Here is a 16593-nt window from a genome sequence, read left to right on the forward strand (position 1 = left end):
ATGTCTTTCTCAAATTACTTTTCAAATCTCTGTTCTTAGGAAAATCTCATTAGCTTGATTTTTGTTTTTGTTTATTTCAAAGTATTTTGAATAGATTTTTCATTTATTTCCAATACCAAAACATGTTCACATGTTTGGCTAAAAACATTAAACAATGGATATATAAGGCATTCATTGAAAGCACAGAGAATAGTTTTAGTTACATATACCCTTCTCTTATTTTTTTCTATTATCCATAAATAATGCTCTGATGAGTATTCTTATACATAATTTTTGTACATCTTTTTGCTTGTTTTCCTGAGGTAATTGTTTAGAAATTGTATTTCCAGGAAAATGTTCTTTTTAGGTAAATTTTAATCTTTGTCTAAATTTGGTATTTGAATTATTTATGTATATATATATATGAAATTAAGTGCATATATCATTGAACACTGATGTTTCTTCAATTACGAATTTCCTTTTTACTAATTTCCTTTGTCCATATGTCTTGAACTTTTCATCTTCTTACTAATTTGTAAGAGATATTAATATATTTGTGGGATCAATCCCTTGTCACATATTCTTGTATACACATTTTATTTGCTCAACTCTATTAATCCCATTTTTTTTAATAATCTCTTCCTTTTCTTTTAAACTAAGAACTTATTTAACACTGTCAAATTAATTTTGCCCATTGTTTCTTTTAGCTTTTTTCACTTTCCCCTATTTACCACTTTAATAAATTTATAATTTGCTCTGTTTCTCACAAAACTGACCTATTGAACCCACACTCTTGCTTTCACCATTGGCCACAGGTTTAGTATGCAATTAGAGTTGCCTTTTAGAAACTTTGATGAATTTTACACTCTTGCTTATAAAGTTCATTCTCCTCTTCTGTCACTAGCAGCTTTACTCCTCTGACTCCAACTGGTCCCCAGCAGAAATCAGAGGTGTCACATAATTTTTTTTTAAATTTTATTTATTTATTCGGGAGAGAGAGTATGAGCAGGGGGAGAGGGAGAAGCAGGCTCCCCGCTGAGCAGGGAGCCTGATGCGGGGCTCGATCCCAGGACCCTGGGATCATGACCCGAGCCAAAGGCAGATGCTTAACCGACTGAGCCACCCAGGCACCCTGAGGTGCCACATTATGATAGGCAGAAGGATGGCCCACAAAAGGTGCCCATGCCCTCAGCTCTGGAACACATGAATATGTTATATACAACATGGCAAAAATAACTTGGAAGATGGAATTAAGGTCATGGACCTTAAGATAGGGAGACTACCTTGTTTTATCTGCATGGACCCAACATAATCACACAGGCCCTTAAAAATGAAAGAGGAGGGTGCCTGGGTGGCTCAGGTGGTTAAGCGACTGCCTTCGGCTCAGGTCATGATCCTGGAGTCCCAGGATCGAGTCCCGCATCAGGTTCCCTGCTCAGTAGGGAGTCTGCTTCTCCCTCTGACCCTCCCCCCTCTCATGTGCTCTCTCTCTCTCTTTCATTCTCTCTCTCAAATAAATAAATAAAATCTTTAAAAAAAAATGAAAGAGGAAGGCAGGAGAATGAGTCAGAGAAATGTAATGTTAGAATAGACAGGAGACATTTGAGGCATGAGAGAGACTTGACCCTCTGTTGCTCAAATTGCCAATGAAGGAAGGAGGGCTTGAGACAAAGAATGATTGGCTTTTAGAAGTTGGAAACTGTCCTCAGCTGGCAGCCAGCAAGGACATGGGACCTCAGTCTGACAACCACAAGGAACTGAATTCTGCTAAAAACCTGAATGAGCAAAGAAATGGATTCTCCCCCACAGACAGAAAGGCACATGATACGGCCTCACTAAACTTTGACATCATGCTAGACTTCTGGCCTACAGTATATAACGTATATATTGTATATGTGACCTGTATTATAAACCTGTGTTGTTTAAGCTACTAAGTTTATGGTAATTTGTTATAGGAGTAATAGGAAACCAATAAATGAGGCTTTATGGACTTTGGTATATTGGGCATTTCTGTTTCAGATTCTGACTCAGGCCCTTAATAGCTGAATAATTACAGAGCTTTATTCACTATTTATCTCATGGAGCTGTTGGGAACCAGAGAGTAGTTACAATAATGATAGTAATAAAACAATGATGACAATAATAATACTAAGAATATGTTAACAATATAACAGTATAGATACATACATATGTTTTTAAAATAATGACTGTGGGTAACACTTATTGAATGTTTGCCATGTGTCAGATCCTTAGTATGTATTACTTCTTTTAATGCTTATAATAAATTTCTGTTAGATGCTATTGTTATGATCCACCATGCCTATTTTTTTGTACACCTGAAGGATAGAGTTATTAAAAAAAAAAAAAAGGAGAGGAACAGAGAGGCTAACTTGCCTAAGCTCATACATATAGTAAAAGGACATTGGGGCCAATGCACTGAACCTAGACAGTGTCATCCAGAGCCTGCATGTTTAATCACCTTGCTATAGCTGTTCTATTATTGTTGTTGCCATTTAGTATTAACCATTACGCCACAGCTGCTCAATTATCATTGTTTTTGTTATGACTATATTATTGGTATCAACCCAGTATCAATAAAAAGTCCACAGGTGATACAAAAGTAATAGTGGAAAGACTTACATATGGGGTTTTGACTTTGAACAAAGATTGCCTTTGAGCCTACCATATGGTTTGATCAAGGGGCCAATTCAGCTAACCAGAGCCTGCCTTTACACCTAGTCTAGGAGTTGGCAATATATCCTGAGTCAGGTGACCTGCCTTTAAGTACCAACAGTTTTTAAATCGGATCTGTGAATTTTGAAGTGTTTAACTTCTGTGTTCCAATTGCATAACAGATCTCCCCAGTAATATAGACACCTCTTAAAATTATGAATTAAATCAGATTGATGGTCATTGTAACTATGAAGTTATGAGATAGATCATTCAGATATGAGGCTTTATATCATCAGAACTCTTTTTTTTTTTTAGAATTTATTTTGGAAAAGGGCCAAAAAGTGAATTGTTGGATTTTTCACTTATATCCAGAAGGTTTCTATGTTTTGTTCATCAATGCAGTTGCTTTTATGACGTTTCCTCTGGTTTTCACAGTGTTTAGCCATGGGACTTACGGCTGACAAAGCAGAAGTGTATGAGAAGTGAGACGGTGAGAAGCAATGACCGGCTGTTTAATATCATGATACCACAAAACTGAATAAATCTATTTTCCTGTGGGAGACAGAAGTACTTCGCTCTACAGGAGCACTGTGTGCAGAGAGAAGATGCTCTGAGTATTGTGGATGAGATGACAGAGACAGGGCTGGAAGTCACTAGTGAATTCTCAGGCAGGTAAGACCCCTGACCCCACTAAGTAAATGCTACACCCTGTTGGCCTTGACCATCCCACAGATGGTGCTCGCGTTTCACTTACCCAAAGGGCAGCAATCATGCTTTTCCCCTAGTCTGAACAAAAAGAGTAATTGTGAGGCCTGGAGGGGGGGAGGGGAGGGGGAGATTATTCCAGTCAAATCTGCAAGTCCTATAAACTTAGGCCAGAGGATACAACTTTAATCACCTCTGGCCCCTCCTCACTTTGCTCAGTATTCTTTCGGCTTTTCAATTAGTGTTTCAATTCTTTGGCAAACTATTTATTCTGCTCATAGTTTATATCTATAGCACTCATTTATTTTCAGTCATCGGTCATGGTAACTCAGCAAGAGCTCTGTGTTAGAGGTTTGAACATCCTCCTAATCAGCGTCCTGGTTTAACTTTGCCAGCCCACTGCCCACCCAGAAATCAGTGGGGTGTCTCTTAAAGGCAAGTCTGATTGTGATCCTCCTTGGCTGCCCCAAAGCCAAAATTAAAATCAGAGCCTCTCAGTATCAGTTGCTTTACCACAAGGAAAAATTCCACATTTCTTAATACATCTTCAAAAGGATTTATGTCCACTTCCTCTTTCCCTTCCTTGTTCATTTCTCCAGTCCCGTATGTTGCTGCAAACTACCCCTGCTTTAACCCTCTGCATGTCTACATGAGCAGGAGCTTCAAGTCTTTGCAGTCTGGTAAAAACTTGCCATCATGTCACATAATTGTTTTTCTCATATGTTAAAGACGTATTAATTTTCCTTAGTAAGCAGAATGCTAATCCTTATACATACGTACGTGTGTGTGTGTGTGTGTATAAATGCTCATAATAATTTTGTATGCATTATATAGTTTATTCCTTATTATACCACCTTTAAGTAAATAGTACAGTTGTTATTATCTGTGTTTCACAGATGACACAACCGGGCTCTGTATGCTCCCTATTTAGCCTGAGTCACCAGACAGTGGGTAAAAGACTACATATATCTGGTTCACTGTGTAGAGTCTAGTTTCTTTTCAATTCTGGGTTATTTTTGAGATGCCTCTGGTTCAAAATGAAGAATAATTCAGACTAAAATCAACCCCATGTAGGTTTCCTTCACCACTGTGTTGCTCACCACTGGGCTTGGCAGAGGGCAGGTGCTTCATAATTATTTGTTAAATGAATGAAGGAACCTCTACTGGGCTTTCAAGCCTTTTATATTTGCGAATGGCATGCAGAGAAGAGACGTGATCTTCTCAGGGACTTAGCATGCAAGAGGGACTTAGGACATCGAAGTGTGAAGAGATAGACTCGGAAATGAATCTTGGCTCTATTCATTAATTGTGTGCTTTTGGACCATTATTTGAATTCTAAATCTCAATTCTATCATCTGGAATTTCAATCATCTGGCTAAAACATAAAAACAACATTAATCGCTTCATAGGGTTTTTGTGGGAGGTAAATGACATACGTATAAAAAGCATGTAGCACAGGGTCTAGCATTTAGTAGACGCTAGATAAATATTAGTAGTTCTCTTCCTGCTGTGAGGGAGAAGTGTTAATTCACAGCCATTTAGGTCAGCGAGCGATGCAATCATTTAACATTTTTTTTCTAAATAGTCATTACATATTTATAATTCCAGGCTCCTTGATTTATATGTGTTCCTGTTAGCTGCTTCTAAGCAGTTTCCAGCTTTTGCATACCCCTAGAGTTTATCTCATTCTGCTATATAGGTTGGAAATAAATTTTGGGAAAATCATACCAATATAACTCAACCATCTTTCAGGCTGGTGGATTTAGTTGTGAGTCCTAGCTAAGGAAAATAACAACCATAGTAAAATGTTTTGTAAATCCATACCTGATTGGAGAGAGGATATTAGAAGTTAAGCTCTTGATTTTAATATATCTGGGCATTAAGCTACCTTTTGTATTTTGCTTGGTATGCTAATCCATATAGAAAGCACTACAGAAATTTTGATTCTATGAAGCCCTCTCTAAATGATTCTTTTAACCATGCAAGTACTGAAATGTGCAGTTTTGCAATCCATTCCAAGTACTCGAGGACTCAGGAAACAGTATTCGTTTTGTTTTTAAATAAAAATTATTCTAGACCTGAGTTATGTTTAGGGGCTTAAGAAAGGATAATATGTTTTTTTGATTCCTTTATGTTGCCCTATTAATTAAGTTAGTTCAATTTGTTCCTTTCCTTCAAATGCCTTTTTTTTTTTAGTAAGTTGAAAAAATACGTTTTTAGCCATTTCTACAGCTGATTATGCTGCTTGTGAAGTTTTGACGACTCCTTTCCCTGGTGAAAATCTGTATGGATTTCTGAAGCAACACAGTTTACATCAACAGTTTCTGTAGAGTCTTTGCCGTGGCCCTGATTTGTTAGCTGCGTCGTTTTAACCGATGTAAGTCTTAATCTCCCCATTGGTCAAAAGCGGCAATTAATATCCACCTAACCTATCTGTTGTATGTTTGAAATAATATATGTAGATCTCTGTGTATATATGGGGTAGAAATTCTATAAATTTTAATCCCCTTTCCCATCTTTCTCTGCTAAGTATTCTTTAACCATCTATATGCTGCTGATGGTTTTATATCTAGTAATAATACCACTTTGTGTTTATGCACCACTTTTCCATTTTGCCAAGCACTCTCCTGCACTAGCTTTTCATCCTCATAACAAGCCTGACAGGTGGGTAACATGGTGATTACCACTTCCGTTTGGGAGATAAAACAAATTGTCAAATTGTAAACTTCTTAGGTGTGAAGGACTATGTCTTTTGCTCTTTTCTTTGTTCCTCTATTCCTCAGAGCTTAGCACTGAACTTGGCATATATTTGGGGCTATATAAATATTTGTTGTACAGAACTGATTGATGGGAAGAGCAGTAACTTGTGCAAGGTCACACAGACAGAGGTGACGGCAAGACCGGGACAGTCTTTCAGATTTTTCCATTAGACAAGTGGGAGCAACTTTTAATTTTTTTTTCCCAAAAGGGTCAATTCAGGGAAAATAAAAATGTTTATGTGCCACAGTTTTCCAATTAAAATGAAAATAGCTTTATTGAGTCTCAAGGAAAAATATATTCCTTCTACTTAGATTGCTTCCTTCTGCAGTAGAAAAGTGCCAACGATAAATATTAGCCCTCCTTTTTCACCACTAAAATGTTAATATCTGGGCATATTTGAGAAGGAGCCACCCAGAGGCAGCTTTCCAATCTTTTATCCCTCATATTTACAGAGCACTTCAGAGTTCACAAAGTGCTTTCATAGGCATTATCTAATTACCTTCTTGAAACAATCCCAGGAAGGGGTATTATTACCAACCACACTTTACAAAGGGTGTACTAAAGTTGAGGGGGGAAATGACTTGCCTAAGGTCACACGGCAAGTGCAGACTGAACAAGGTTAGATGCATTGCCTCACAGCCCACATATACTGAGCCCTAGCTCCCTTCATCTGTTTTAGGTATGGGGGATACATATACGATAGATTCCCCCCACCCAAAACAAAAAACAACATGAGCATTTCTCTTTCTTACTCCCTCAGTCTCTGGTGTCATGTGGTATTTTTTTGTTTTTGTTTTTGTTTTTTAAATCCAGCTGAGTACAGGAGCCTGGGAATGAACCACTCTAACAAAACAAAAACATATTACTGTATTTCCTTCCCTGGAGGGTTTCTGCCCTAAAAGTCTCCGGTTTGTATGGGTAAGAATTACACTGTGTGCTACAAAGTGAAGCTTCATGGCCTTCAGGCTGATCTGAATGACCTAGCTGGGTGACCAGTGCTACCAAAGAGAGATGTGTTCTGGTTTATAGAATGCCAATGATTCGGTACAGTTTTGACTTGAAAATCTAAAAATTAATTTTGTGGCGGTATGCAAATATAGTAAGACTAGAAATTTTTCACTAAATATGCATGTAGTGACCTTTCTTTCCCACATCGATCCATTCTATTTTTTCATATTCACCTCATTTGCTTTTGTTGACTTGCAACGGGAGATTGCAATAAAACAAGTTTATTTAACTAGGTTGCCCACTGTGAGCAAGTGAACAGAGGACCCCCACCGCCCCCCACCACCACTGCCATTTCTCTTCGGGCAGTTCTCCAAGCCTTTTTGGAAAGTGGAGGAGATCTATGGAAATATGCGAGGCAGGTGCATGTTTGCATAGGGTGCCAAAGCTGGAAAGTATGAAGAAGGAGTGAGAATGGCACAGGAGGCATGGCTTTCTGCTGATGGGACTGTCTCCCTGTATCCAGTCTCAGCCCACTGGTCTCCTTCTTTATCTCCCCTCAATGGCTTCTCATTTGTCACAGCTACATGAGGTAAGAATTAATTTTGAAGTTCTTTTTTTAATGATACTTTTCTTTTTTTGCTACTACATCTGCTCCCTCCCTCATTTGCATTTCACAGTTTATCTGTTGTAAGTGACATCATTTTCCAAATTCCTTTGAAGAGGACAGCGTTGTCTACCCTGTGGTAACCGATAATATCTTTTGCAGGGAAAAAGAATACTTGTGGAAAGTTGGCCTCAGATAACTCTCTCCTGTTGAAATCCGGAGCTGCTTTATATTTGATTTTCTGCTTTCCGACCTGATAGAAATCATCATTGACTTGTTTTAGACATGGTTGTCTAAAACATAGCTGATTGATGAAGTCCACATTTACTGGACTTGCTAGGTTTTTCTGTTTGTTCTTTGAGTAATGCTGCTGAAAGTGAAATTAGACCCTCTGTAGCAAGTGCTGTTTCAGTGCGTGAATGGATAGATTTAGACCATGGTGGGGAGGTCACCTTAGACTTGGGTACGTGTAATTTTTCTTCTCATATTTTCTTACATCTGCATTTCTAAAATATCACTGTACTTTTTATCAAAAAACATAAATGCAAAGATAAATCAATTAGTAGTTCATTGAACTGGAAATCTTCACAACATGCAATTTGCAAGTATTTTGTCACTTTTGGGACGTTTGTCATTTTCCATATTTCCAACATGCCAATGACTACATAAACAACATTTAGCCCCATGTATTTTTATTTAATAAGAATCAAAATCCCCCAAACCTAGGCCTATTCCAGAATTTCCCCAAAAGATAATTAGTATAATTGATAAGAAAAGCTTGTACTTTCTTTTCCCCACGTGTAACTCTATTTTTAAAGGTAAGATTCAGCCCAATATTGTTCACATTTTGCAGATATTTATGAGTCACCTCACTGCCCAAGGCACAATGCTCAGCCCTTTAACTAAGATGTGATATTAAAGTATTGCAATAGTGTCTTAACTAATCTCCTTGTGCTTTGCCTCTCTATGCATCCATCAATCCTCTACACTGTCCATTCCTTTATGAAGCCATTTCTGACTCCTCCTCAGAATTATCTCAACCTGTCTTTAAGGCACAACACATATTCTTGTTTTAGGGCATGTAACATATGTTATCATTAGATAATGTATTCATTACAGATGATGCAGATAATTACTGATAATTAGTGGCAGATACAGATAATGAGTGGCATCCCAGTCATTTTTAAAATACACTATTGATTATAACATGCATACAAAGAAGTGCACAAATCACAATATATTTCTCAATAACTTTTCACAAAGGGAACATATTCATATAACCCTTTTCCAGAGCCATAAGTAGAATATTGCCAGTTCCCAAATGGTGGCCTCTGTGTTCCCTCCCAGTCACAGCTTTGCTTCCAAAGGTGACACCACCCCATCTCTCATCACCATAGATGAGTTTTAGTTTTGTGAATCTGGATTTTTTTTTGCTCAATGTTGTGCATGTGAGTACATGAATTATTAGTGGTACATTGAGTAGCACTGCTATTTAATATCCCATTTTATGGGCCTACTACAATTTATATATTCATTCTACTGTTGCTGAAAATTTGTTTTTGTTTGCTTGTTTTGTTTACTAGCCTGGGGCTATGAGTGTGCTCCTGTGTACATTTTAACATATAGATTCCAGTAAGAACACATATATGTACATTTCCTATTCATTTGTTAATCCTCTTCTTGGGATATAGAATTGCCAACATGAAATCAAGAATTACATTTTAATTTTTAAAAAATAGAGGAATGTGTTGTGCAAACATTTGAGTTTTGAAAGCAAGTAAAGGAAACTTCTTAAGTTGTTCTACTTCCCCATTCCAAACATTGGGGATTTCAAGTCTGTTTCAAGTTCTGTTCCCCAGAAGTAAGCAAGCTAATTAGTAGAGAGTATTGGTTTAAAGAAAACCTGTTCTCAATTTAAAATAAAGAAACAAACAAAATATTCTGAAGCATCAAAGACAAAGGAGAAATTACAAAAATACCAAAGGTAATATGAACTCCTAAAGAGAAACTTTCACATGAATTCCTAGAAACTTTCATAATAACAACTCATACGAATACTTAGTAAACTGAAACCAGGTCTTAACAATGAACCCAGGGGCGCCTGGGTGGCTCAGTCATTAAGCATCTGCCTTCAGCTCAGGTCATGATCTTAGGGTCCTGGGATCGAGCCCCACATCGGGCTCCCTGCTCTGCAGGAAGCATGCTTCTCCCTCTTCTACTCCCCCTGCTTGTGTTCCCTCTCTTGCTGTGTCTCTCTCTGTCAAATAAATAAATAAAATCTTAAAAAAAAAAAACAAAACAAAACAATGAACCCAGAAAAGACTAAAGTGATTTCTAAGGTATAAAATATAAAATCAGCATTGGAAACATTTAATACAGAATGGTAGAACTGTCTCTGAAGAAGATCAGGTAATGAAATAGAAGGGAGACTGGAATAATTTTAAAAGTGTACTTAAATAATCTCAAGAGAAGATGGGGAATGAGAATATACCATGTGAGTAATGGGAGTCAACAGAGAAGAACACAGAATAAAGAGAGATGACTACATAAGCAAGAATAATAATAAAAATAAATAGTAATAAAAAATTCTAGAACTAAAGTAAATAAATTCCCAAGATTGGGACTTGAGAGAAATCAAAAAAGCCTATTATGTTCCAAGTAAAATATATAAATGTAAACTACTACAAAAAGACATTAGCAATTTTTAAATTTAATTTTCAATATCAATATACAATAAAACAGCCTATCAAACAAATACTGGTTAAATAACTTATTCAAATACCTTTTCCTGCACAAAGCACTGGCAGGTGTGATCCAGCATCTTAAGATGTGGAATTCCACCCTTTGAACTCAGCAACAATGTCTTTTGTCTTTTTGAATTTCCCTAGTACCTAGTTCACTCAGTACATGCTCCTATTTTATCCAAATTGATCTTACTTTAGTCTTATAAATACATATTGTGCAGGTTTTATCTATGTTCCAAGACATCTCAAAAAGACTCATGGGATCAATGATGAACATTCAAGGGTTAAGTAATACTGATATCTCAAAGCACAGGTACAATTCTGTACCAAAAATGGACTATGCACTAAACATGATTGTTGTTTTTGAGAAGAAATATTTGGATTTAATTAAATAACATCATAAAGATAAGAAAAAGACTAATAAAAGTAAATTAGAATACAGAACACCAAAAGGAGAGCTAGGACTAAAAAATCTTAACTGGTATAACTGCTGGAACAAAATAGGACACAAAGAAAAAAAAAGTAAAAATTAATGGACTCTACCTTCAAGATAAAGGTACATAAGTGTCAGAAGGTAAAAGAACCTATAAAAGTGGTCAGATTTCCTTTTTTCAAAGATATGTATGGAAGAAGACTATTCTTGTATTTTGAAACTTATGATACATTATAAAATGATTAATTATGTTATTAAGAAATAGTAAAATGAGAGCATAAAATAGAATTACAGAAAATGACATCTAAATAACAATTAGAAGAATAGATTTAAGTGGTTTAAAACCTCTATAAAAAGAGGAAGAAACTTAAATTGAATTGATAAATACATAAGATATGTATAAATAACACTTTTAAAGAAACCTATATATAGACACCTTTGGGGACCGCTGGGGGTGGCCAGTGAGTCAGTGTGGACCTAGATCCACCTTCATCTGGAGTCAGGAGTCCCAAGCACAGGCATGGGTCAACCAGAGCCTCATTTGCCTCCCTTTACCCTTTCTTGCCAGGACCAGACTGACCCTCTCCATGGAGGTGCCAGCCTAAGCATGACTATATTTCGGGGCTTCTATTTGTAAGGGATCATTCAAGGAAGGATTTTTGCTGGAGGAGGTAAGACAACATGAAACCTTTAGCACTGACTCACAAAGCAGCAGAACAAAATTTCGCAAACAATTGAAACCTGTCATCAGCCTTGTTCAAAACGTCTGAGTTTTTATGACTGCACAAGCAAAATTAACGAACAGAGTTTGGATGGGATCCTTAAAGATTGGAGAAAGAGAGTTATTGGCGGTACAGATTCCAGTGAAACATACAGTAGAAAGATGCAGAGAGCAGGTTATCCATGAGCAGCTCCCCTGCATCCCCTGTGTGCAGGATCTCATCTTCTTGCTCTTCGGCTTCATCTCTGTCACCAACACTCCCACTCATGTTTTAGAACAAATGCGTTTTCTTTAGGCTAAATTGGAAGAACTAAAAGGAAATCCTTTGTTCTTTCCAACCTAGGCAATACTAGCCAGCGTAAGTGCAAAGTGCCTTCAGTCATAAATACTTCCCAGAGATATGCCAAAGTTATGAAAGAAGACGGTACTGACTTTTTTGATAAGGATGGAATGATGAAAGAAATCAGGATGATTTACAGGTTTATAACACACTTCACACAAGCCAGGGTGTGCAGATGTGGAAGACTGAGCTAGCTGCTGAATCTTGTCAGGCCGAAGTGAACATATTAAGAAGACAAATCACTCAGAGGGAAAACGTATAGAACAAAAGAAGATTGTAGCAGGTGATGACGCTAAGCAGACAGATGCCATCTGAAAATTTGGAACCAGTGTTTGGTCCTCAGATGTCATAGCGAGGTTTGTAGCTGAAGGTAGAGGCACACTGGGAGATACAGATTCCTCTGATCCTCCTCCTCTCTGTTTCTCTCTCTTTTTTTTTTATTGTACCCATACAATCAAGAAAGTACTTCTCGCATTGAAAGTTGTATCCTTATGCCTGGACCTTAAATCATGGGCTCTTTGAACTCTGCTTCCACCAAGGACAGACTGAAGTGTCCTGGAAGCAGAGAAGACCTTCCTTCCCTAAGAGTAGCTGGAGACAGAGTTGAGACATCAGATAACAGTGATTATGAAAATTTGATTGACCCCCATAGACTCTTTAATAGGGACTTTTTTTTTTTTTTTTTTTTAATAGGGACTTTTTTACTTGATTACTTGTTGAGAAAAAAGTTAAGTTGAGGACTTAATGGGAGGCTGCTTACTCAAACCCCTGGACTCCAAAGTGGAGAATCCCTATGCACAGAACTTGTAGGAGCCTAGCATTTGTGCACCCTCACCTTTTGACCCAGTGTGCAGGTTTCAACAGAGAATCATTAAGAATCTCAAATTGTCCGGGCACTTGGGTGGCTCAGTTGGTTGTGCATCCAACTCTTGATTTCAGCTCAGGTCATGGTCTCAGGGTCCAGCTTCCCACTCAGCAAGGAGTCTGCTTGTCTCCCTCTCTCTCTGTCCCTCCCCACCTCAAAAAAAAAAAAAAAATAGATAAAAAATTTTAAAAAAGAATATCAAATTTTTCTAATTCTGGTGCTATTCGTGAATATACTGGTATATTTAGGCAAAGTAAAATTTATGAACATAATTCCTATTCTTCAAAATAAATTAGAAATTAAATATTAAGCACAAGTAGTCTATGAATGTTCTATAATTGGTCTATAAATGAAAAATTTACCCTTTGCACGATCATGTCTCAAAATTTGTTTTTCAAAAGAAAGTGAGTTTAGCAACAGCGTCCACAGAATCTTCTTTCTATGATGAGCCAAGTTCATCTTTGCCAGAAAAATTTTTTTGATAAGAAACCTGATTGGAACAAATCAGATTTGCCTTCTCTTGTCTTATCAGATGTGACTGAGAGTTTGAAAGAGAGGGCTTTGTTTTAACATCTTTCTACTAGCCTAATATGTATTGGCACTTAAAATGGCTGCCTTTAAAAAATATACAAATGCTAATTACCAATAAGTAATCATGCAAATAAGTATGTCATAAATAAATTAATTTTCTTTTGAAGGATTACACTGACTGCTCTCTTGCACTAGCCACATTTATGGTCTCTGTTCTGAAGTTCTTTTTTTTTTTTTTTTTTTTTTTATTTTTAAAGATTTTTTTTTTTTTTTAAAGATTTTATTTATTTATTTGAGACAGAGAGAATGAGAGAGAGAGAGAGAGCACATGAGAGGGGTGAGGGTCATAGGGAGAAGCAGGCTCCCTGCCGAGCAGGGAGCCCGATGCGGGACTCGATCCAGGGACTCCAGGATCATGACCTGAGCCGAAGGCAGTCGCTTAACCAACTGAGCCACCCAGGCGCCCTGTTCTGAAGTTCTAAAGGGAGGACATACAGCAGTAGATAACAGAAAGGTATTAGGTACCAGATCTGAATTTTATGATGGACAGAGTCCAGACACAATGGATTTAGTTCAGTTCCAAAACATAAATTTTGAGACATGATAGTGCAAAGGGTAAGTTTTGCATTTATAGACCAATTATAGAACATTCATAGACTACTTGTGCTTAATATTTAATTTCTAATTTATTTTAAAGAATAGGAATTATGTTCATAAATTTTACTTTGCCTAAATATACCAGTATATCCACGAATAGCACCAGAATTATCTCTCCTATGTGAGAGATACAATTCATTTAGACCATCTGAGAAATCCTAGTGTTAATTTGATTTGTGGAGAAAGGATATTTAATAAAATGTACAGGAATTTTTTTCAAGATTTTTTTTTTTTTTTAAAGATTTTATTTATTTATTAGAGAGAGAATGAGAGACAGAGAGCACGAGAGGGAAGAGGGTCAGAGGGAGAAGCAGACCCCCCGCTGAGCAGGGAGCCCGATGCGGGACTCGATCCCGGGACTCCAGGATCATGTCCTGAGCCGAAGGCAGTCGCTTAACCAACTGAGCCACCCAGGCGCCCTCAAGATTTTTTATTTATTATTTTAGAGAGAGAGAGCATGTGGAGAGCATGGGAACAGAGGGAGAGGGAGAGAGAGAATCTCAAGTAAATTCCCCTGCTGAGCACAGAGCCCAATGCAGGGCTCCATCTCACCACCCTGAGATCATGACCTGAGCTGAAATCAAGAGTCAGATGATTAAACCAAGTGAGCCACCCTGGTGCCCCAACTGGGAATCTTTTTTTTTTTAATTTTATTTATTTTATTATGTTATGTTAGTCACCATACAATACATCATTAGTTTTTGATGTGGTGATGAATGAAGATTCATTTTAAATCCAAGGGGGGAAAAAACCCTTATAAGCTACAGGTTAAAATAAGTACCAAGAATCTATATTTTGTTTTTATAATCTATTTTTTTTTTTCAAATATAGAGATTGTATCAATGTTTCTCAGACTGGAAAAAAATAAAATACCTTTTTTGATCTGGTTGGAGCTCATTCTAAATTCAGGGAATATTAAACTAAACTCACAGCTTTCTTACTTTGAGGTCATAAAATTGAAAATCAAAACCTGAAATAAACTAAACATTCCATTTAAAATTATAGAAAAGTAAGGATAAAAATGAAAAGAAGCAAATTTTCAAGATAATAGCCGAACTGGACAAGTTTGCCTGTAAGTATTGATCAAAGCGCCTGGCTAATTGCCTTTGTACCACTATTTAAGTATAGATGAGCTAAAATTGAACAGTGTAGGTACTAATTCTTACTTAGATTTCCAGATTACATACTGGGGCTTTAAATCAAAGGATTTAGTGTCACAGTAGGTAAAATGGATAACATGGGCGGAAGGTACTGATTATGATATAATGCTCCTTAAACTTACTAATATAGTAGATAAGGTCTGCAAAGGAGACTGATGATGTTCATAGTTGATATGAATGAAATTGCCAGCATAAGATTTATACTCACAAATTTGCATACATTTCATATTATTATATTTACTTTATAAATTTATTTTGAATATAACAGAGAAACTCACCATGAGATAGAGTCTTCTGAAAGCTTTGTTTTCCTTTGTTTATAGCAAGTGAAGAAATTCTAGGCATATTCATGAAAATGAATACAATATTATAGAAAATACAATAGCAAGAAATCCATTTTATGCATCAAGTTCTTGAATACTTTTTTGAATGTTTGTCCTGCTCAGTCTCATCAACCTCGGTGCATAATTTAAGGTTTGGAAGAAACATTTCATATCATCATTTGGTTTTAACATCTACCCTGAGTATTTCCCTGATAACAAATGTATCTGACACTATCACAGATGAAATTTTTTGTTTGGTTACATATTAATCTGCCATTTCCCTGGTGCTCTGTTTTAATATATTGAAACTGGTGATTTTATATACAATTCATGCCAATCTATCTAAACTATGCTGAACTATAAGCGAAAAATATAAGCTCTAAAATTTAATAAAATGTTTTTCAAGTAATTATATATATATGCTTTTAGTCATCACCTAGGAATTAAGTTTGAGAGGCCATTTGTCATAGCCATTTTGAAACCCCACATAGTGAAATTATCTTTATTCTATTTATGTTTTATTATGTTTTTTTATAGTCAGAGTATACCAGATTAATCAGTTTTCTTATAACTGTTACTTAAGTATTTTTCACTCTGTGTCCTCCACCATACATTTATTAAGCTCACTGTTAACCCCTTGGAATTTATTTAAAAATACATTTCATTCACTATGTAATCGATACTAGATTTAACCTTGGTTCCTTTCTTTCTCCACATTTTCTCATTAAAATAGACCAAGGTACATTTGGAGACAGAAACCATTTTTTAAGAGGATAAATATAGTCCATATAAATGTAGTAGGATGCAATTAACTTCTAGAAAAAAAAGTAGAAGAAATGCTATCTTCTGAGAATTAACCTAGTAAAATACAGACAAAAAAAAGTGTGGTTGGAGGTTTATTGTTGATATTAAGATGGAGATACTTGAATATTTGCATAACAAAGTAAATAATGTGGATATTGGGGGGAAGCAGGTGTTATATAACAGCTGTGAGTAACTAATAGCCAAGACCTTCCGGTTCAGGAGCCAGATATTCTTATTTTAAACAAATTCCTCATTTAATTCTTTTGTAAACTGCAGATGTTTGTATGGAATTTAAGTCTGATACTTATATTTTGCTCATTTTTTTTGTGAGGTTATTTTTCCTGTA

The 16593-nt window shown here is 36.4% G+C and overlaps 1 pseudogene; it reads left to right on the top strand.

Moving 5' to 3' along the window:
• Window positions 1-1625: 1625 nt before the first annotated feature.
• Window positions 1626-12413, top strand: LOC118533964 (BRISC complex subunit Abraxas 2 pseudogene; annotated as a pseudogene).
• The last annotated feature ends 4180 nt before the right edge of the window (window positions 12414-16593 follow it).

The sequence above is a fragment of the Halichoerus grypus genome, chromosome 5 (genome assembly GCF_964656455.1).
Source record: "Halichoerus grypus chromosome 5, mHalGry1.hap1.1, whole genome shotgun sequence".
NCBI classification, from domain to species: Eukaryota; Metazoa; Chordata; class Mammalia; order Carnivora; family Phocidae; genus Halichoerus; species Halichoerus grypus.